Genomic DNA, 22,952 nt, shown 5'->3' on the forward strand with positions numbered 1-22,952 from the left:
GTAAAATTCTATTATCGTATAATATTTCTACAAAAGCAATAGTACATTGAAAATACTAAAAAAGAAACAGCAGTGATGTTAAGAAAAGAAAGAACATTGAAAACGTCTAGACATAGTCTACACCTACCAATGTACGCGTATGTGTATGAGAACTTATGAAGGCTACTACGAAGTGCTAACATAGGAATATGTATTATCCCTTATAAAAAATCGTCGATTTTCATTTCGCATTTGAACGTGTTTTTCTATGAGAGAAGTACACAGTCCAGTTTTTGTGGACTTATCAATAAATTTTACACTCATTTTCCTACATAAACCAGGAATAAACTTTTGTAGAGTTATAAAAGACAAAGTTTGAACACCACATGAGAACATGAAAAAATCGGTGAAGTTTTTATTAAAATTATGATTCCTACAATCATTTGCGACCGGTGTCTATTTAGGTATACCGGTAGACTAGACATTGAATTTCCTTTCAGGGGTCGTAATGTAATTGCGGCCGAGTCAGGTAGGACTTCAATTCTATCTCGGCTTGAATAGAGATGTAGGCGTCACCACATGCGGTGAATCAATACATCCGAAATGCAAGAACCGAAACTCAAGAACTGCTTCAAGATAGAAATAGGCGTGGCGATGGCACTTCCTTCGTCTATCTATACTGATTCTACTAGCCTTCATTATTGGAGGTGGTAACCCTTTGTGGATCTACTCCGGTGGCACCACCGCTACATCTGTTTCTGCATATTAACAGTAGTGTCACGCTGCTGTGTTCTCGTTTGATGGGTGTGGTAAGGGAGACATACTGTTCTAAGGCATTCCGGCTTAATCCTCAGGGGTAGCGGCGCATCTGTCGTCGACCTCAGGTAGGAATATCTAATTCTTGTCCCTTTAGTCAGGGGACTATAATAGGACTACGGTATTCCCTGCCTGTCGTAAGAGGCGTTTAAAAGGGGGCTTCCTGGGTTGCAGGCAAGAGTGGGAGCTTGAAGCAAGCAACCCCGGGAAGGACGACGGTATGTGTGGTTTTCCATCGTAAACACCAGATAATGTGGGAGGAGCGAAAATTGCTCCCCCAGGGCAGAGCCCGATCGGGGCATCGCGCTTGGAGGACTCCGGTTGTGTTCCGTCGAAGATCTCCATTAAGCGTTGAGGACGGCCACCGGGGGGGTTTTATTGGGGTAAAAATCCCACATAACCCGACGTCCCACGGCGTCGGGTACCTTTTGTAGGTTTCCCCCTCGTAAGCAAAAAAAAGGAATATGTAATCCTATCTGTGGTTGATTAAATATGTCCATGGGCAGTAGCCACGTACCATCAGGTGGATTGCATGCTCGTCTGCTACTCCTATATTATAAAAAATCGAATAGAAAGTTTTGTTTTATACAAAAGAAAGGCATAAATGTCATCTACGTTGTTGACACTGTAATAAAATGTAGCGTTTTATCTGTTCTGTCCAATATGGACAGTAAACGCGTGAAAATGAGCGGAGTTGCCGAGACTGTAATGTTATATTTACTGCCCATAAAGGTGTTCGTTGCAAGCCACTTGTTATTGGAAACCGTTTCTCTATAAACGTACCTTGTCCTTGCACTATTTTAGTTATATTTTCTAGTTATGAAAAAAGTTCAACTCAAATTATAACCTACAAGTATATTATTTCTTCAAGTCTAAATCATAAAAAGAACATAAAAAAATTAGTAATTATCATAAACTTCAAAGAAGATGTTCAATTTAAAAAATTACAAGCTTTTATTTAATTTGTCTTGTTAGTACCTCCACGACGGACCAATTAGTTTTGAAAAATGTCTTTAATACAAAAAATGCATTTAAAGTTTTTTTTTTTATAAATTGCATGAAAATGAACATGCAGTTTACCTAACCGTAACCATATTTAATCAACACCAATATGATTGTAGTCTATCTAAGGACAGCCGCTCAGGTACTTACCCTGAGAATGTTCGAATGAATCTCGTATAGGTATAAGTATCTCTTACCACATCTTTGTTTGATAAAAGTTGTGTCACAGATTAGAAGATGTATATATTGGCGTTGTTTATGGAATCAATCATAAGGGATTTTCCGCTTAACATTGCTTTACACAGCATTTAGTCGCTGGCCCTCTCTCGTATAAATTGCATATTTTTAGCCTAGAAGTAGTGGAAGTATTATTAGTGGATTAAATTTAGAAAATTGTTAGAAATTACGAGTTAAAGGAATTACAATGAAGGCTTCTTTAGTCTTATTTCTTGTATTAATTTGCCTTATGACTGTAAATGCTGCGTCTGTCACGGGTATGTATTTTATTATAATGTTTTTATTAACTCGCTTTGGGTTTTACTGTGTGGGTGGAATTTTACATGAAAATACAATCATATGAAGGTGATAGAACGCTTTTTGGTTCGAAACCGGCGGCACTACCACCGAACCTATTTCAGCCTATTATATTAACACCTGTGTTAAGCGCTCCTGTATTTTGTAATGATGTGCCGAGTCGGCCATTTTTTGTATTCGAATACTTTAGTACTCATATAAAAAGAATCGAGTCAGTACTCGAGTCCAGAGTATTCATAATAGTACCTACTCGAGTTTGCATGAAGTACTCGACTACTTTGTAACACAGAGTCCAGTAACTCGACCACCAAAAAAAAGGTCATTTACTAAACACAACATTACGCAAGTTGTAACTTGCACAATACCTCTCAATCATCAACTCGTTTGCCTATATACCTAAGACTGGAGTCAGTGTACGAGTACCGTCAGTAATCGAGTACTGGTACAGTATCACATATTAGTACTCGAGTATGCGAGTTTATGTAAGTACTCGAGTACTGACTCGATTCGGCCTGACTCGGCACATCTTTAGTATTTTGGTTTGAAGGGTATAGAAAAGTAGGAGGGTATTCAATTTAATTGTCCAAAGTGTTAAAAATTTGGAAAACAAAGTGCCACAAGGTACGTAAGTGTCAATGTACTCACTGAACTTTAACAATAATTCATTTTCAGGCAATGTTCCAGAGGACCAATTAACTGACCCTGCTTCTATGGAAGAAATACAGAATCATCGATCTAGGCGTGGATTCCTGTGTGACGACCATGATTGCCACGTACAATGCACTGTCGTGCAAGGTTATAAGAAGGGAAAATGCTATATTGTATGCTTTTGTTGGTAAAAATAATTAAATGTCTGTAAACATAATAAATAAAAGTTTTATTAATATGTATATAATCAACTTCCATTATGTTTGTAACCGAAAATTCAGAACGTACTTGATGGAATGACTTTTTTAGGGCTTTGCATTCATATATAAGAGTATTTTCAGGTATTTTTTATCACTATGCAAATAAGAATCCAGAAACATGAGACTTAAATAATAATTATTATATGTAATAATAAAATATTAAACAATATTGTTAAATTATAGTCTGTTTATTATTTTACAACCTTTAATTTTTACATGCTTGATTAACATTGATTGGAAATTAAAGGGGGAGTCGCTTATCAAGATTAAAATGCTATTTGTATTAAGAATTAAATATTTTATATAAAATGAAAGTTACAAAGAATAAAATAGTAGCAAAATGTTAAAAAAATATTAATTAATGACATCAAAACATAAATGTAAGTAAATCGTAATGTGCAAGAAAAAAATAAAAATTATATTTTTTAATTTACGATAAATAAATGATGGCCCAAAATGTATGGACTGGGCTCAAAAACGAAATGTAGGATTCCCCAATGTTCCTCTCTTCGATGGACAGTATGATCGTGTTCTACCACTTTCTAAATAGTTAAATAGAGTTGCATGCTGCCCGGGCGATTCTATGCACGCTTCCTTTAGTAGCAGTGCCCAATTCATTTGGGACCATAGGCTTTATTTCTGAGTACGTTTCATCTGAAAGACGTAAAAAATTGTTAATTTCTCTAGAGACCACCCACAAATCAAGATTGCTCCAATACGACCGCTTCGGAGACTTGCCCCACAATTGGAGGAAATACAACAATTTTCTATCAAAATTCAAGGAGTACACATTTTCCTCTATCCACTCTTATATGTATTTTAAAAGTTTAGTTTACCGATTTATAGGGACTTCTTTATTATAGAGAGCAGTAAATCAGTATGTACCTATTAGCACAGTCCGTCTGATGTTAAGATGATAGACTGAATCCAATAGCAATTTAATAGCAACTGTAATGATGATCGTAGATGTGTTGCTGCCTTAAGATCTCCTTAGACCCTAATTTTTTATTGTCCCTGTAGTTCCGGGACCAGAATAGGGCTACGGTATCCCCTGCCTGTCGAAAGAGGCGACTAAAATGGGCTTCCGGCGTTGCGGGTGGCAAGAGTTGGAGCTCGAACCGCTCGGTAAGCGTCTCCGGGAAGGGCGGCTATATTTGTGGCCGCATACCGTCGTACACCTAAGATAGTTTTGGGTGTTCTATACTCACCAGGGTAGAGCCCGACGGGGCAAGATGCTTAGAGGACTTCGGTTGCGTTTCTTTGAAGATCCCGGAGTCCTCAAAGCAGTGTCGAGGACGGTCACCGGGGGGAAGGGTTTTAGTGCGGTAAGAATCCCACATAACCCCTTGTCGTTCCCACGGCACCGGGTACCTTTTGAAGGTTTCCCCCTCGTAAACAAAAAAAAAGATCCTTTTAAAACAGGTAGATCAAGGCATTTAGAACGCTTATAGGCAAGTTTAGGTGCTTGTGTAACCATTTCTGTTAAACTTAATGTTTGGCGTTTAGCCTGTCGCGCGTTTATTATGCCTTCACACGCGTCCCACTCGCACACATAAATAAATTATTAGGAACGATTAAAATTATTAGGTTTATTAGGAACGGACGCAGACTACTGTTTGCCTGTAAAATATATAAGAATCCTGGGCAAATAACAAAATATACCGATAGGAGTACCCACGCGTTAAAGCGTTCATCGCAATAGCACAAAAAATTATTATTATTCTTAGAATTTTGCATTTCCACTAATAGATAAGGAATAACACTATTTGCTAACAATGTAGTTGAATATACCTACACTGTTAGAGAATGGTTTCACGCACCAATAAAATGGGTCAATGGATTAATTACAAAACACTTATGAGAAAATACGTTTTTCCCGATAACTGATAAGAGGGACTGTACCTAATATCGCAAACATATGACTAATGTTTCGTGTGTGTAAAATGAAATGAGCAGACGGCGAGTCAATATTTGTCGCCCATTTATTTATTTTTAGCAGTCATAAAGTATTTGCGTTGCTTTTTTTTATAATCTAGAGTAAAGTCTGGAGTTCTTATTTATACTGGTCGTATTTTATAATTTATATATAATTAAATAACATAAGCCTAGGTGTTAGGTGATGTTTTATTTTTAAAACTTTTGTTATGAAATTGAAGTAAGATGGAAATCAAATAAATTAAAATATAGTTGAATATGAAGTATGATTATGAATGCATATTTTGTCAGGGGATGTACCGCCGTCACATCTATTTTTAGCTGAAGGTATTTGCTGTGTTTTGCTGGAAATGTGGGTACAGACTGGCTTACATCTTCATTCTTAGTCCTCAGGAGTGGCCACGCTTCTTTGATCGGCGTTAGGTTTTTCCTTTTGGGAACCCTCGTTCTATATGGAGTTGGTTAACGATATTCATGGACGGCAGTGAATATTTACAGGTCGACTGAATACTCATTTCCTACTGCAACTTAAATAATTCGCCAAGTACGAGTCGAACTCGCAAATGGAGCCTTCTGTACCAGCATTCATTATTTTTTACTTATTTTTATTCATTTTATTATTTTCAACAATACATAGTTATATGAAACAACAATAGATGGCGTTGGGGCGATTATGAATGATACGTAAATTTTCAACAATACTTAGTTATATAACACAAAAATAGATGGCGTTGGGTTGATGATGAATGATACGTAAACAACGTATAATAAAATAAAATAAGTATATTAAAATATGTTTTATGGTTCTTATTTGTATTTATTATAATACCAGTTATAGTAGTAAATGGATTGTAAAAAATTCAACCGTCTTCCTAGTACGGTTTAACAGTTAGATCGAAAAATGCCGAAAAATACCGGTTTGTTGTTTGACAATACCAACTAAGGGGGTCTTTAATATTCAGTTTTATCTTATTTTTACGGTCACCGTTATGCATCCCCTGTAAAAAAATAATGTGTCTATCTATTACGGTTCCGGAGATATAGCCCTGTGACAGATGGACAGCCGGACAGACAACGAAGTCTTAGTAATAGAGTTCCGTTTTTACCCTTTGGGTACGGAACCCAAAAAAACGACTGAAATCAAAACATAAAAGCGCTCGACACCGCTTTTTTTAAATACAAAGGTGTAAGCCAGTAATATTTTACTTTCACAATAAATTTCAATAGAACAAGTTGTTTGCTATGTCGAATCGAAATAGCATACGTAAGAATTCATAACTCTTTCCAGCATGAATAGAGGGCGAAACCAAAGATAGGGGTTGGGCGTTGAAATATTGCCCGCGGTGGTTGTAAATAAATTAGTAGTCGAAATCTTTGGTGACACAATAGGGTGTTCACTATTGAATAGTTTCCGCCGGTTTTAGAAAACGAGTCGACCTACATATAGAACTTTTGCCTAAGTAAATATTCTAAAATATTTTTTTATAGAAGTATGAAATGAGTATGCCGTCCTCCTAATAGTTTTGAAGGTGGTAGGACCCTTTGTAATTCGACTCCGGCGGCACCACCGCTACACCTATTACTCATAACAGCAGTGTTAAAAGCTGGTGTGTTCTGGTCTGAAGGGTACGGTAAGGGAGACATACTTTTCCGAGGCGTTCCAGCTTAGTCCTCAGGGGTGCATCATAGCGGCGCATTTGTGACCGACCTCAGGGAGGAATATTTGGTCATATCTGGGGTTGATTACGTCCATGGGCGGCAGTAGCCACTTACCACCAGGTGGACTGTATGCTCGTCTGCTACTCCTATATTATATAAAAAGTGGCTAATGGACATGGTTCACGGACATCAATAAACAATCCTAAGCTAGGATTAATCTGACCTAAGGTTTACCACAGATGTGTTACTACTGAGGACTAAGTTGGAACGTTTCATAAATTTGTTTCTTTTACCAGACCCTTCAAAGCAGAACGCAGCGTCGTTTCTTCTACAATGTGTACCTTTGTGTGTATGTTTAGGTACTATGATTTAGTATATAGGATTTTTGGATCCTTTTTTCTTTGAGGAGACAAAATAGCTAGTAATTTAGGAATGCTATAGTATAATAGTCGTATAGTATATAGCACCTATAGCGTCCTTACATTAATTAACATATCGTTATGTTGATGCATTTTCGAAGATAGTTATTAAATATTCATGAGCGAATGTAAACTAAGCTTCATACGTGAAGTGCATCGAAAATGTTGTTTAGTTTTCGAACTAGTATGCGGCGGACTTAGGGTCTAAACACATACATACATAGAATACGCCGTCGCGTAGTCGCACGCTGTAAAGTCGTGTAGTGATACGATGTCGTGTCGTGGGAAACTAGGATGTGGATCGTAAAATAGAACATGAAGTTGTCTCATGATATGTATCTATGTGTACGGTACAACGTTTTCATTACAGTAACGTTTAATCCTTACTAATATTATAAATCCGAAAGTAACTCTGTCTGTCTGTCTGTCTGTCTGGTTGTCTTTTCTTCACGCCTAAACCACTGAACCGATTTTAATGAAATTTTGTACAAAGATAGTCTGAGACCCGAGAACGGACATAGGATAGTTTTTATCCCGGAAATCCCACGGGAACTAGGGATGGCGATCTAAGATCGATTAATCGGAGAATCGATCTTTTGGACCAAAAAGTCGATTATTTTAATCGATATCCTTACTAATATTATAAATGCGAAGGTTATCAGGTCTGTCTGTATGTCTCTTCTTCACGCCTAAACCACTGAACTGATTTTAATGAAATTCTGTACAAAGATAGTCTGAGACCCGAGAAAGGACATAGCATAGTTTTTATCCCGGAAATCCCACGGGAACTACGGATGGGATGGCGATCTGAGATCGATTAATCGGAGAATCGATGTTTTGAACAAAAAAATCGATTATTTTAATCGATCTCCAGTAATGGATCGATTAAGTGAATCGATCTTTCAACCCAGAAGATCTAAATTCGATTTTTTCATAATTTACCTACAGTTACTTTACTTATCCATGTTAGTCGATCATCTATCTATTTATATAAAAATGAATATTTGTCTATATACATTTTATAAAATCGGAAACTATGCATTTGATCAAGTGATGATCTTTTGCAAAGTTGTTGTCCAAGAGCCCACGAAGGTTTGGGAGTTGGTAAGACCGACAGATGGCACCACTGTCATTCCAATGAAGGTACGAATTTTCTGTTTTATGTATGTCATATTATATCTTTAAAATGCGGGCGAAGCCGCGGGCACCACTAGTCGATCATAAATTCTTACTAAAGTGTCATGTCGTGTCGTGTACGTGTTTTGACCCTTAGGTATAAATTACGTTACCTCCTAACACGATTGCGTTCAATTTAATAAATTGAAAAGTTCTCTACACTCAGGAATTTATATCTCAAACAAAGTTTTTCAATATTGCTGTCTAATACAGGTTTATATCTTTCTTCAGTGCAATATTTCACTCTGGTGAAGAAAACATTGAATTTTATTTATTACTTCAGACACAGACAGGTCAAGAGTCAATCGTATTAAATTTTTCATGTTTTTACTTAAACAAATTAAATTGTGATTTGTTGAGGTTATTTGAGGCGCTCTATTTTCAAACAACGTAATATATTAGAGAAATAGCTTATTTTTTAACTATTTTAAAACGTTAAAGACCGCTTTTCCATTGTAGAGACATGTTTAAAAGTTCAGATTTTATTTATGAAATGGCTGAAATAATTTTTACTTTACAAAAATACTATACTTATCCCATTACAGTTATAAGAATGTTATATTTTCAAAATTGCAAAAAATTAAGGATGACATAGAATGAAATATTAAAGGGGATATGCAACCTATATTAAATTATCATCATATCATTATCAAATTGAAATAAAACATGAACTCTTTCTGAATTCTGTCCCTGAAGACTAATTTATAAAGCCTCCTATTGAACTTAATATAAGTCTATTCAATGTCTACGTGAACTTCGAATTCAGTCAAGTTATATACCCCATCAATGTTTACATCTAATATAGTATTTGAATACTAAACAGTGTTTATTGATATTACCACCGACTATGATAAAGTTGTTAAAGCGACCTACAAAAATGTTTTGCGAAATCTATTACATTTCTTTATAGAAATTGTTCACACTTTCAGGGCCGACTTAGTCTCAAAGCAGCTGTTATAGCTACATACTTTATGTGTGCTCATACGACCAACACGTAAGAAATCTCCGAATAGCATTTTATACATGTGATCGTTTAATTTAATATGTTTTATACTTTTGTACACATTATAAACAAAGAAACATTTATTTCTTCTGAAACGGATTGTCAACAATAATTCTTTATTTTAACATAGGTTTTCTTTTTCCGTGTGTATCCTTCAAGGGTTCCTCTCAGCTGCGGGGTTAGCGGAAAGGATATGCCCGACTCCTACCGATTAAAACCCCGCGGTGTTCTTTTGAACGCCTTTTGTCGGGACCACGGGTATGCTAGTAGCAGCAGTCGTCCACGGTCCCAACAGAGGTTTTACCTGAAGCTGATCACAGATGTCTTGGCACTCCTGAGGACTAAGATGCTCGTCTTATATGTAAGTCAGCCGCATGAAATCACACTTTTTCACTTAAACACAACAACTGCTTCACTTTGGAAAAAGGTGATGGTTTTATATTATGCTTCATTACATAACAAATCATCAATATTGCCATTTCATTCTTGGCTAAGTAAGTCTCCTATAAATGACGTAATAATTTCTATTAGGCAGAAATTACTAAAAATCTAAATTTGACAACTACTGACAACTGTTAGTCACCTTGATCATAATAGGCAAAAATTGGACACATTAAAAATAACGACCGTAAGTCTACTAAGGATCTAGAATCGTTACTTTAGTATACTCTCCATAACGTCAGGACTCGGTAGATACGAGATACACGTCAACTCCATTGTCGGTCGTTTTAAAGCCGAATGCCTCCAACAAGCTTTAAAAGGCGAAATCTCGTGCCCTTTGGTTGTAAAGCTCCAAAAGGCGACCACGGCACTCGCTCTCTAAACGGAATTTATAGAACTCTTACGGCCAATTTCATGCCTTGCTAGTTTTCTTAGTGCGTTTGCGGGTAATTTGAGCACCAAATAGCTTTTTGGGAACGTATGTGGCTGAAAGTCCATCGACTTTTATGCTATTTTATTAAATGGTTCAAACAAGTCTTTATTCGTTTCGGGCTTGGTTTTACGATTCTTTTCTAAAATACTTAGTACATCTTGTAAGAAAAGTATTTGCTTATACACCTTTGTAAATAAAGTTTTCTCCCGATCTTGGGCCATTTTAGCACATTACTTTTGTCATAATTGTTACATATTTATGGATATGGTAACTATTCCTTTACGAAGATAGGTCGTTGTTATTATTAATTTAAAAGTACGAATACGAAATTAATTGGTTTAATAAGATCTTAATCAACTTTAGGATAAATTACATACCTACCTAGACACAATACCCTCAAGTGATAGTAAATATATAAAATATATTAATATAAAATTTTATATATCTAAGCTATTTTTTGAAGTACAATGGTCACAAAATATGAAAAGACCGAAATATATCCATAACAATCACCCACTAAAGAGAATTTATAGCAATCTGTGCTCTTTTACGGGCAATTTCAGGCTTTGCTAGCTTTGTTAGAGTGCGTTTACTACTAGTTTTGTGTTTGCGTTGCGTTTTAGAAGGATTTTTATCGTTAACTAAATAATAAAATAATATTAATAATTCTTATTGTAATGTATATAACGTATCGTGAAGTTATATTAAATTAGGTGCGGGTTGACGTCATCTACACATTACTGTCCCACTGCTGGGCACCGGCCTCGTGTCGAGGTGAGAAGAGTTTAGGCTAAAGTCCACTAGCTAGCAAAATATGGATTGTTTTATTTTGGTACTACTTTTAGAACTGTCAGATATACAGGTTTCCTCGCGATGTTTCATAATAATTAATTTGTAATGATAAATTTACTTGATGATAAGTGGCGCCATAGTAGCTCATGGACATCTGTTATCATCTTTAGATAGGTTAAGAATTTTACCTAAGTTCCACCACCGATGTTGTGTTACTCTTAGAGTTTAGAGCTAAACTTGACCTCGTATAAATGTCTACCCCTTCATACTAGAACGCAGCAGCTCTACTCAAGTTTATTATCTTCATGTACATGTAAAAATAGCCTTAATTTAAAATGATGATTAGAATCGGACGATTTGTGATTTTAATATTTAAGAAAGTGCCAGATGTCATATTTACATTGAGATGCCGAAAAGCTTTTTAAGATTGTAATTTATACTAATGTTTCACTTCGTCAAATTGGGGCGCGACAGCTGTCTGTTGTCCTAAATGTGTATTCAGTGGAATTATAAGTATAATATTTGTATCATACTGATTTATACTTGTAAATTAAGTTTCAGGAGGTTGCGAGGTTTTTCTGCTTAATAAACCCGTTATTCCCGTTCAACGGTGCTAGGTAGTTCCTTCTTATTTACTCCTGTTAATTCGGAAAAAATCCATAATTATAACTATTATGGTTTATTTTTTCTTACAGACATATGGCGTGCCAGTCGCGTGTCGCAGCAGACATTTAATATTATATCGTGTAATCTATCCTATCGTATCGTATCTATGTATATGTGCCGTAACACAGCCGCGTATGCTGCGTACACACTTAAACGACAACATATGATTTTGTCTGCCACGGCCCGTGTCTGATACTTTCAACATCCGTAGATATAAACGAGGAATAAAACAGGGACAAGTGTGATTATGGTATCGGCGTACTGTGTACTTCTACCACCGTACAAATTGAAAAAAACAGATGCTTTCTGCATTCTACAGACGCCTCACAGCAGATATATATAAGGAAACATAATTGTATTTTAATTCCCAAACGCTCATGCGGTCATATGAAATTACCTATACCTATGTTACATTTTAACAGGGTTCTCTAACAAAATCTGTCACTATAAATTATATTCTGCTGACTAGTCTAGGTTTGTTAGTGCAGATAGAAGTTAATTACGAGGAACGCGGCGCTTCATAAATCACAATCAATCCACGTCACGTTAAACGTCATTTCTGTTAGAGCGGACGATATTAAATGTAAAAACAGAATTAGAACTGGTGGATATTAGGTGAACAGAGAAATCCTATACGGTTTTGTACGAATGTAGATTCGCTTGAAGTGTCGGGCCTTTTTTGATGGTGATATATTGTAGATGTAGGGTTCGAGGGGATGTATCACCGCTACAATTATTTAGCTTGAAGCAGTTCTGCGTTTCGGTGGAATGGTGTGGATAATCGCTGAATTACATATGAGGTAACTATGTTAGTCCTTACGAGCGGGATCTTTAATAGAAAGAGCTTTAGATTTAGGCTTTATGGAGAAAGCGTTGTCTTCAGTATATTACAGTTATTAAAATATATGTTCATGGGCGGTAGTTGCTATTTACCATCAGGTTGGCTTATTTGCTACGTCATTTGTATAAAAAGTTGTTTCATTTGATAGTTATATCACGGATCCGAAACTTTTTGTTTTTCTGAGACTTCGTGGAGTAATTTACTTTCATATGAATACCAGACAATATGTCTTTAAAGTGCTTGTAAGTATACTTTTAACATAATTATAAATACAAAGTATGTGTTTAAAACGAATAACGATAAATACGATAGATAAAGGAGATTTCCCTCGTTATATGAATAACGTCTGAGCTGACGTGATTGATTGTGATTTACGGCGAGCATTCTGTAATTACCTGATTGCCAGTTTCAAACAAAATATTGTAGTACACCTTCATAGTTCCATTGGCACGGTAGGCGTCATTGTTACAAAACATATATTGTATACTTGCCTTAATTTTGTCAAATAGTTTTCTTAACTTGACTAATTTCATTTTATTTGTTAGAAAATACTTTACACACTTCATGAGTGATGTAAGAAAATTCTACGTCTTAAAGCTGATTCGAGTAGTTAATTTTATCAAGTACTTATCTTTTAAGTTTTAGACAAATGTTGTTATACTCCTTTCTTGTAATACTGAAGTAGTAAACGATGCAGCTCGATGCTAAGTGGCTACGGCCGTGCATGGATATCTGTAAACAACCCCAGATAAGATAAGAGGTCAATCACCGAGGCTGTGTTACCTCTGAAGACATATCAATCGGATAAATAACAAAGTAGCGCTGAACACTAGTGTTTTTAGGCAAAAAACGATTCTACCAGACGATTGTACAATTGTATATATTCTTCATGATTAACGTAAAAATCTTCATTTTAAAGGAAGACACAATCACATTGTGTGATTTTCTCTGATATAGCCGTAAGAAAATTTGTTTGAGACAGTATTTGTTCGCGCGCGTCCAGTCAAAACAGTTGGGGCCAAGAAATATTTTTCCCTCGGGAGCCATAAAAAGTTATGAAATTTTCTCAAGATGCACTGTATGCAATGTCCTTCCCTGAGTGAAGTTATAAAATCTAGTACGGTTATTAAGGAAAAGATTTGCTGTCTTAGACTGTATGAAATGTGTATGTACTATATTTTATACCTTTATAGTTTTCACTTTAAAGTAGTGATTTGCTATACTTAGTTATTGTGTGGATTTTACATCTAACACTGCGGGTTTCAGTTTTAAATCCTACTTTAGATTTTTCCAAGGTTTACGCTTCCGAAACCTAGTTTTAGTGTTTGATTTATAAAATTTGTGTTTATAAAGTAATTGATTTTATGTATTATAATCTTTAAAAGGAATATTAAATTTATTATCATTTAAAGGGTTTTTTGTCTCAAGGATAGCTATCAAGTCAATACATAATTATCAGCTGAAAAACATACATAGTTTCAGAACGAACATCTACTTGGTAACGACTTACATATTTACGCTTCCGAAACCTAGTTTTAGTTTTTGATTTATAAAATTTGTGTTTATAAAGTAATTGATTTTATGTAATAAAATTATAATCTTTAAAAGGAATATTAAATTTATTACCATTTAAGGGGCTTTTTGTTTCAAGGATAGCTATCAAGTCAAAACATAATTATCAGCTGAAAAACATACATAGTTTCAGAACGAACATCTACTTGGAAACGACTTACATATTTAACCAGAGGTACACATACTATTCATACATAAAGGGAACGAATACAAAATTACAAGAGGAACCCATTCGGACTCGGTAGATCCGTTAGTGATATTAGAAAACGGCAAACTACCAAAATAAAAGGTACATTTGATCGAATTGAATGCCCTTCTCTGTTATGAGGGTCTATGCGTCAAAATCACTCTTTGTCTCGATGGGAACCTCTCTCTAAATATTGTTTTTATATACCCGGAAATTTATTACTGTTCACGCTAAACTACTCTTTCGCTTTCATTGCATAGGGGTCATATTGCCGTGAAACTCTCGTGTAGTTATTACCTTTCGTGAAGCGATTCCGGTCAGTTTCCTTTATTGTTTTCGATGTAAGTATTGGAACTTGGAATGTAGGTATCTTGAAACAATGTTATTATTGGTAGTATTGGTACCATTTATAATAAGAATACTTCGATTATATAAACTAGTAATGTGCTACATTCGTCGATATCAATTTATCACTGTACCAGGTAAGCAATGAATTATTGCTAGCTGTAACGGTGAAGGAAAACTTCGTGAGGAATCCTGCACGTTTGTGAATCGTCGGTCGTAAAAAATATTAAAAGGCACGTGAAGTTTGCGCTTGACTACCTCGATCTATTTACTATTATCTAAACCCCTCTGACTCTGAGAGAAAATCCGTGCCCAGCAGTGGGACAGTATTTGGTTGACAACGACTGTACTGTAGATAGGTGCCTTTTTTCTAATAAATTCTGAAGCTAAATTATTGAAGTACTTAGTAAGCGAGCATGCAGTCCATCTGATGGTCAGTCCTCACATTGCTAAAGAAGATAGAGTGGATACTTAAATTAAAAATTCAGATACTTGCGTGAATAAGTACCCGAAACACTGTATGCAGTGTTATTTACATATCACAGTCTACAGTGACAACTTGAGTATGATCAGGAAGTATACAAAAAACAAACATACAAATCGATGCAATAACACATTTACAAATGAATCATACGTTTCAGTTAAAACTATTAATTTTATGTCCAAAGCAGCGAAGCTAAACGCTTTTTCAATTTCCGTATCGATTTGATTTTACTCGACTACTTAAAGCGCTTTCTGAGAACCCACTTGATTCCGCAGAGTGTATAAAATGTAAATCCTATCAGATCCAGGCAACGTATGCGGTGGTTTGAAATAAGTTGCGAACGCGCTCTATTTATTTACCACTCAACGTTACCTGCACTGAGCTATCGGAACATTGCTCTATAATTCTACATTATTGAAGCTAAACTGCTCGGTAATAATTATTGGGAATTTCGTGTTTTGGTGTCCGAATGATTACGATTCTTCGAGTTACAATTTTTGTAATTATATACTGTTTCAGTTCTACTGTACTAAGGTTCTCTTCAATAAATACTGAGGGATTAGGCTTAGGTCGCTGGGTTAGAGTTGAGAACAATGTTGAAGTTTTGGGCTTGATTAGGTATTTACTCGCTATGTGTATTTTCATTTAGCAAAGTAAGGAATTTCGATTATGAGACCTTTAAAATTCAGAACAAAGGCTCTGAATTTTATGAATGGAACTCATTAAAGAATACTTTACAGAGTATTAACTATTAGCAAATTAAAAATTAATATTACAGGTAGTAGAAATGTAATTACATATTTTTATTATCTTAAATACTTCAAATTAATAAATATAGTAGCTCAATCCCAACCACACAGTTATTTTCTTTTTTTATTATAGAAAGGGGCAAAAAATGTTAAAGACAAATAAAATATTTCGTTCATATTCTTAAAAAGAAAACATTACTACAAGTATCCGCTTATTAAATTTTTGACAACATTGGTAATAAAGTCTACTACGATACAGTGCATTTATTTTTATCACTTTGCTTATTCTTTGACACAAGCGATTCTCTTACAGCTAAGCTTTGCAAAGCTGCAAATATGAAATTGGCTCATCCTTGCCGTAGGGTTGCCGCGCATTATACTTTTAACATTTTTATTTAATTTGAAAGTTAAAAAACTTTAGTGCTTTTGACTGTATTCTAAATTGGAAAAAAAGATCAAAAATATGTGTAAAGTTTCTCCTAATCCTAAGCCTAACAAGATAAGGCTGAAAGAGCGTTTAACTATTTAACCGTTTTCATTGTGAGACTGTGTTTACTAGTTTATGGATGGATTTTTGGAGAGGAGTGGAGGGGTCCAGAGCCTGCAATCCGTTTAGCAGAAATATTTTTTTAGTCAACAAAATCATAGTTTAACGATCATACAAAGAAAAAATACCAACCCTACTAGCAGCGTAACCTACCCGTACTTTACTCGGTTCATGTTGGCAGAATACGCTGCATATTTTTAAAATGACAATATTTTTACATGGACTCTAGTATTTATGTTATGAAATTGCAACTGTGTAAGATAGGAACTTATGTTATCTTTAAATTACTGCAGTTTTTATCACAAAATTGAGGATTTACTTTGTATTGCGAACAACTCTGATATTATGTTTACATGTAATAAACCCGTTTTACAATTTTTATAAAAATTAATATTAATTAAGAAAAAAGTTCTATTTAAAAAAACTAATTCTTCGTTCCACTTGACGACATAAACGACAAGTCAACTTTTTTCGTTCCACATAAAAACAGTTGATTTGATCGCGGTTGAAACGTCACTGATCATGTAACAAGTCATTTTGATTTTCTATTACTCTTCTTTATTTTCCATCGCTTGCAAAGACTTTCCTTGGACCTTCTACGTCCCACTAGGTTATGCAAGTGGATTAACATCCGTGATCGGGTCTGAGTCATTGTGAACGTCATGTGGAATATAAAATGTATTCGCCACTTAGTTTTTAAATGTTGATAGCTTAGTATTTTGTGTAGTTTTTCACTCATTCATATGATCATACTCATACATATAAAGCATGAATGAGAGGCATAAAATATATTATGTAATTCAGTAATACCATATTCATAGAATCGAGTTTTATATCATGTTACTGTCAATTAAAAAATATTAGAGACAACTTTGTTATCCTTTGTTTTCAAATTAATATTACTTCATTTTTCTTCTATTCCATGAAAGTGTAATTACTAGGTAATTAAGTTAAACAAAGTAAAATGAAAAGTTAATTACTAAGCGCTAAGCTTTGTTTTATAAATCAGTGGGCGGTGAAACGGCGAGAAGAAAATTAACTGCACCTACGCATTTGTTCTTCGTAAAATAAAAAAAATGTATTAAATTTTGTATAGTTAAGTTAATGACCCGCTTATTAAATTGAGATGAGAATAGAAGTGTGTTGCACAAATGCACACTAATAACATTTCGGTTCCATCCCAAAAATTAGGTTATTCGATGGATATTTCTGGTGGTAGTTACTTCATGAATTTTACAATTTTGATTATCTAATTCAAATTCTACATTTAATATTGAGTTTGTATAATTTGATATTGTACAATGACACGGTCCGTTCACACCTTACTGGCATTTTTCGCAAGGATGGCACGGTTACAGAATGTGACCACGTCTGAGATATCACACCTCGGTGGCGACCAACTACAGTATCTGGGGTGAGGTCCGGCCCTACATGTTGCACCTGGACCATCCGCTCCGACACTGGACACCTGGACAGTGCTCGAGCCTGAATGTTAACCTTACCTATAAGTACCAGAGGTCGGAAGGCATTCTTAAAATTAGAAAAAAATGTAAACCCAGAACCTCTTAGCAAAGATTGTCGCATTACCTCAGAGCCACTATGCTTTCTTATAACACGTAATTCGAATTCAAATATCTAAATAAACGTATCTAAAAGGTGTATTATAGTTTATAAAAGCTTCATGAACGTACTAGACAAAATTAATTGCTCCCACGCGTTTTATCACAAAACATAATAGTAGGCGTAACCACACAAGATAGTTTATAATATTTTGTAAGCGAAATCTGTGATTTATTACACTGGGATATTATTTTGTTCGCAGGAAAACGTGCGATATATTTACTCGAGTTAATGAATCATCTTATACATCCCTTTATGTCGACGCGTATCATTTGAAGGGTGTAGAACTCTCTGTGATTCCGTTACCATTACCACCACCACATTTATATCTGCATTATAATAGCAGTGTTAAGCGATGCTATGTTCCGCTTTCAAAGGTGTGGTAAGGGAGACATACTTATTCGAATCGCTTCTACTAGGTCCACAGGGGTAGTAACGCACTTGTGGTCAACTTTGGGAAGGAATCCGATCCTACTCGTATCTGGTGTTGATTACACATATGCGATGCATGTAGATGGACGGCAGTAGTCACTTACCATGAGGACTCATCATTGAATATTACAAAATAATTTAAATGGGTACAGTGGAGTTAAACATAAGTTTTGATGACCCACAGGGAGCAGCGGTCATCATACGAGTATGTTATATAAAGCGTCTTGAGTTGGTCTCTTAGCATGATATCCAGCCAAAGAAATATCTAGATTTCCATGATGACACAGTTAACCCTAATCTGAAACTATGGGCGTAGAAAGCATTCATTCCTGCAGATTTGCGGTTTGGGCCTTAGGGATATCCCATCTAGGTTTCGGTCTTTGAGATAACGTTATGTTGTATACGATTCATATTTCATTTGGCTCCCTTGGCAATGCCCTGTAGTTATGTAATGCGCTGAGATCAGATGTCCATGGGCGGCAGAGGCTGTTTAACTTGACCGTTGACATGCTCGTTTGCCACTTTATTTTTTTAAAGAAAGAAGAAAGAAAGCTGCTAAAAAATATTAAATTAGAGATTTCCAACCCTAACAGCAAGTTAGCGACAAGTGAAAGCGTCAATTTCCAAGCAGTTATTCAGTTTTCAGGCCGGAAGCTGGAGTTGGAGCCTAACAAAGGGCTATTTGCGGACAACCGCGCTACGGAACTTTTAACGAAGTTTAGCTTGAATTGGAATTCCGTCTTTAAATATTTATTAATAACGTTTTATCCTAATGCTGTTTGAAGCTTGCGGTTGCTACAGTAAAGTTTTACGTTAGGTATCGTTTCAAATATTTTTGAGTAAACTAATGCTTAATAATATAAATGGTAGGCGATGTGCACATACATATTCTTTTATTAATATAACTCATGGTTGATGTATAATATACTATGTCATATAGGTATTTTATATTTTAAATGTTCGATCATTGTTAATCATAGATTAGTAAAGATTACTCACTCCTAACAAGAAAATGTACCCAGTTTTGAGAATTGAAATAGTTGCGTAAAAAAATTTGCCACGTCTCCGTGCTAAAATATCCCTAAAATATTTGAAATAATTATTTATTTATTATGTAAATTACGCAGTATTAGTTATTTATTCCTAAATTTTCTCTAAAAATGTTTTTATTTGTCAAGAATTAAAAAAAAGAACTTACTAATAAGACGTTTGTGGCTTCATTCAATTTCAAGGCGGCGAAGTATCTTTACTAATCTATGTTGTTAATATTAAATTTTACTGAAGTATTACCACATATTTTTTTACAAAATTGAAGTAACGAATATGCTCACAATCTACCTGATGTCTGAGCCACTTACCATCAAGTGGACTGTATGACATTGCTGCCTATGAATATTTTATACAGGATGTCCCATAAGTACCACGACAAACTTGGGGAGAACGTAGGTGAGGGTCTGACCTGTCTGGGGAAAAAAAAATTCCTTAGTAAAAGTAACACCGTTTTTGCACTATCAATTGTTTTAGATTTTTTGAGAAATTCAACTCTCTTCATCTTCTTTCGTTAACTGCGTGTACAAATTTGGTGATGTAGTGTTTATTTTTTCTGTTCAATATGATAGATAGGTCTATCATATTGAAATGTAAATTGGTTAAAAGATGTAAAGAAACCATGAAAAAAAATAGGTATATATTTAGATTTTTTTTTTCTCAGAGAGGTCAGACCCTCACCTATGTTCTCCCCAAGTTTGTCGTGGTACTTACCGGACACCCTGTATATAATAATATAATAGATATAATTTATCCATAGAGAATAGGTGGTTTACCTGAAGTTGATCTTAGATGCCATTTATCCAATACCACCGTTTGTATGTCAGTCGGCATCCACATCCGAAACGTAAGAACTGCTTCAAATTACAAATAGGGGTGCCGGTGGTACCTAACCGGTCAATCGATACTTATTCTACCACTTTCAAAACTCTTTTCCAGCTTCAAATGCATAAATTCTACTTTCACGTCCATAATATGAACTGTAAAGGGCCTTATTAAATAATATTGAACGTTTACAAAAGGCCCGTTGCGGTTTCATTAACAACTTTCCCAAAATGTTTATGTTTGCTAAGCTTCTTTGCGGCTACGGGCGTTTAACTTTTACAATTTTACGCATTTCGGGGGTCGCGGTACCAACAGTTATTTCGTTTTCATTCTGCGATGCTGTAATGGTTTTGTGGAATTAATCAGTTGAATTAAGAGGTATCCTAAAATAAACCGTTCAACTTTTGATACTATGTATATGTCGTGGATATCGATATCGTTGTTTAATAAGATTGCTAATTTTATTATCTTAGTACGTGTAACTTAGGTAAACGCCGTGACGTCACTTTTATTTAAAAAAGTGCGCCATGTGGACAGTCGTATTCGAGAATGAGGGTAGTTTACCGTGAGACACGGACCCGGTCACATCTCCAATGCGAAACTGTCGGTTTATCTAATTAACACATTTAATCGCTTATTTTGCTATATACTTGACCGACTGACTATGATAACTTGTTTTAGTGTTACTGAATTGCTGACTGATGTGTCCTTTTGATGTCCTAATCGTGTTTTCTCCGATATATATATATATATATAGTTTGTTCATTACTTTGAAGGTGGTAGAACTCTTTCTGGTTCATCTCTGGCAGCACCACCGCCATAGCTATTTCTGCCTATTAATAGTAGTGTTAAGCGCTGCTGTTTTCTGGTTTGAATTGTGTGGTAAGGGAGACGTAATTTTCTGAGGCATTCTAGCTTATTTCTCAGGGGCAGCGGGGCATCTGTGGCTGAACTCAGGTAGTAATATCTTATCCAGCCTGGGGTTGATTACAGATATCTATGGGCGGCAGTAGCCACTTACCTACCATCAGGTGGACTGCATGCTCGTCTGCTATTCCTATATTATAAAAACAAAACATGGTTCATGACTATGGGTAAATGGACATAGTACAAAACCATAACATGCATTATTTCAATAAATTCCTAAAGTAATTCAGCCATTCCCGTAAACAAACTATCCCGAATGTTGATGATCCCAAGCGCTATATCCCGAACGCCATTTATTAGTGCATATCAAAACTTCTTGAAATACGAGCCTTGCAGTTGTGTGCGAAATGAATGGCTTTATCTGGTCCCCGTTCAATAAATTACCTGCGATCCACTCCAGTTCACTGTAAGCAATTAGGATTTATGGCACCAAGGCTTATGAAGTTGAAGCCAGATCGGATGGGATTGTCAAAATTCGAGAAATGGGAATACGCTGGTCTCAGAGTTATAATTATCATGGAGCGCGACCACGCTAACACGGTTCGAATCGTAGGCAGATGTGCTATTCATTCAAAGATTTATTTATCCAATACAACTGTTTAATTATATTATAAACCTGTTATACAACCTGTTATAAACCTGTTATACCTGTTTAATTATATTAAAAACAACCAGTCATTTCGTGCGGGGTTTCCCGTATATTAGGAGTGTATTAAAAATAATTGGTTGTCCGTCTTAGGTCGTCAGCCATATTGGATTTAAAACCTCAACAAACTTAATAATGTATCGTCAACCAAATGAAACGTGTATTCAAAATTTCACGAAATTAGCTATTCTCTACATTTAAAATTGAATTATGAGTGTTGCCATAGTGATAGTATTTTGATCTTTACCTTCTGCTCGTATCGAATAAACTCATTCTATACTTTATAATTACCCTATGATAGTAATGTTTTTGAACGAACGTAAAAATAGTATTAATAACATATTTGTTATTCTTCTATCAAGTGCTCACCAGGCGGCTTCGTTAAAAACACACTCATAAATTAAATTTATTTTTGCGAACGAGTTATATTTGCTCACTATTTGTCGAACTCGATTGTAATTTTATTTATTTTTAATGTAATTATTCATGAGAATTGGGTCCTGTATTATATTTACTTATTATATTGCATTGTCTAATTTAAGATTTGTAACACTCAAGGCAAGTTATTTTTATTTTTTAAAATAATGAAGTAACAAACGAGAATACAGTCCATTCGTGAGTGTGACTACCGTCGTCCATTGACATGTTTAATCTACCCCAGATAGACCCCTACCCACTACCCAGGGGGTAGTAGGTAGTAGTAGTAGTGGGTAGTTTTTAGTAGGGCAGTATATGTGTTGCTTCACTTAAAGGCAAATTTAGTTCAATTTAACTCGAGGAATAAATTTAGTTAGTCCAATATCTAACTTCGCAAAATATTTCACGCTCCCAATTTATAAACAAGACCCCGGTCCTAGATTCGCTAAGCTCGGCTGGACGCGATTTGTCCCCGAGGCGGTGGTCAGCTCATTTGTTGCTACGTAAGCTCGCACTTAGTAAACATGTGCTTCCACTCTTGTATTTACTG

This window comes from Epargyreus clarus, unplaced genomic scaffold (assembly GCF_041222505.1).
Source record: "Epargyreus clarus isolate Ecla_fem2 unplaced genomic scaffold, WU_Ecla_fem_2.2 ptg000023l, whole genome shotgun sequence".
In the NCBI taxonomy this organism is placed as follows: domain Eukaryota; kingdom Metazoa; phylum Arthropoda; class Insecta; order Lepidoptera; family Hesperiidae; genus Epargyreus; species Epargyreus clarus.